We start from the raw sequence: 1,965 nt of genomic DNA on the forward strand, positions 1-1,965 counted from the left end.
GGAGGAGCCGCGAGGTGGAACCAAGCCTGGCGCCAGTGGTCCAGGCCCTTGGTCCCCGAGGCGGATGGAAGGACTGATGCTTCTTTCTCTTCACAAATACCTCATGGACGTCGTCTTCGGGAAAGCCGGAGGGGGGGCGGCTGGGGCAGGGCCTGTCCCTCAGCCAGGGCCGATGGAAGCCGGTGGGCAGGGCTGAGAGAGGGTGTCAGGGACTGGGGCGAAGAGCCCCCCATTCCCTGCCCTCCCAATCAACTGAAAAAGCTTTAAAAAAAAAACAGGAAAGAAGGTAAAAAGAATGGACGAAGGAAAACTAACAAACTTTCGGGTGGTTTGATTCCTCTGATTTCCTTTTCTGTTCTCTTCCGTCTGCTCTCCTCTTGTCTCCTTTCTTTGCTCACCTCTCTGTCTCTCCCTCTCCCTTCATTCTTCTCTCACTTCTATCTCATCTTTTCTGTGTCTCTCCTCAAACCAAAGTGTTGCTGTGAAGGACGTGAGCCATGGAAGTCAGAGTGGCCCCCGCCCCTCGCTGGGCAGAGCAGAGCAGAGGGAGGGGAGAGCCCGGGAGGGCAGTGCTGCTGGACACTCCCAGGAGAGGCAGACAGAGCCTCGGACGGACGCCACCCTGGGCCTCAGCGTTCTTTTTCTCTCGTCCTCCCCTTCTCCCACCCGGGAAATGAAACTTTTAGGCTGGGCCACGGAGGCAGCAGAGACTCAGCTGTTGCGGAGGTCTGGGGTGCCTTGTCTGGGCCTCCCCTCCCACCCTGGCACCCACAATGGGGCCTGGCGTGCCATCGACCAGTCTTCGCCGGAATGTAAGCATCTCCGCTGAACCGACTCCCTGCCCTCACCCTACCTCTGAGTTTGTCCATTTTTATTTCCCGAAGAGAAGAGACTGTCAAGAGGGCCTGGGCCCCAGCCCAGGGGTGGAGAGGGGGCTAAGGGCTCCTGAACAGACAGGAAGGACATTCGAGCAGAGCAAAGTGAAAGGAATTACAACCAAAAACCCCTCCGAGAAGACAGGCAGCATGGAAGGCATGGTGGAGATGACTCGAACAAAAACTATGATTCTAGAACAAAAAAAAAAAAAAAAAGAAAAAAAAAGGAAAAAAATCCAGGACTCACCACCACCCACTTCATCCTGCTTCCTCCCCATCAAGTCCTGCCACCTGGGACCTCTCCCCCACCCCAGTGTGGGGGGCATGGGGCAGAGAACAGAGGAGGAAGCAGGGGGCAGGGATGGGGCCTGACACTGGTGGAGGGACCCCCGTGCAGCCGGGGGGTGGTGGGGACCTTCCCCATCCAACCCCCATAACTGGGAAAAGAAAAACAAGAATAAAAGAAAATTCCTGGGAGGGGGAAAAAAATAACCAAATCCCAAGCTTTAACTACAGCTGTGAAACCAAATATTGGGAAGGGGGTAGGAGGGAGGGAGGGGCAAGTGTGCCCCAGGTCTCCCCCCTGGGCCCCCTCCCCTGAGGACTCGAGATAAGGCACCAAATACCTCATAGAACTTTAATGTTAAAAAAGGAAACCAAATATCGTTGGCTGGGGGCCAGCCAGGGCAAGGGGCTGGGGGGCAGGAGGGAGCCAGGGTTGGGAAGGTGATGGGGGAATTCATGCCCCCCACCCCCTCTTGCCCCTTCCACTCCAGTCCCCCGTCTCGACTCCAGGAAACAAAACTATCTCATCGTTTTTATTTTGTGGTCTGTATAGAGCCTGTGTCCGTGTGTCTGTGTGTGAGCGAGAGAGTTGTGGAGGTTAGGGAATGTTATGTTGGGGCTGGGGAGGGAACCCCAGGCCAGGCTCTAGACAAGGTTTGAGGTGGGGGGCCAGGGGCCTGGGCTAAAGAGAGGAAGATGACTGAGTTGGAGAAATGGGGAGCCCTCTGAATTTCTCTTCTCCACAACCTGGACCTCCTGCTTGAGGGAGAGACAAAGACGGGGTCTACCGTAACGGTGGGCCTTT

This window comes from Pteropus alecto, unplaced genomic scaffold, assembly GCF_000325575.1.
Source record: "Pteropus alecto unplaced genomic scaffold, ASM32557v1 scaffold920, whole genome shotgun sequence".
Taxonomy (NCBI): Eukaryota; Metazoa; Chordata; class Mammalia; order Chiroptera; family Pteropodidae; genus Pteropus; species Pteropus alecto.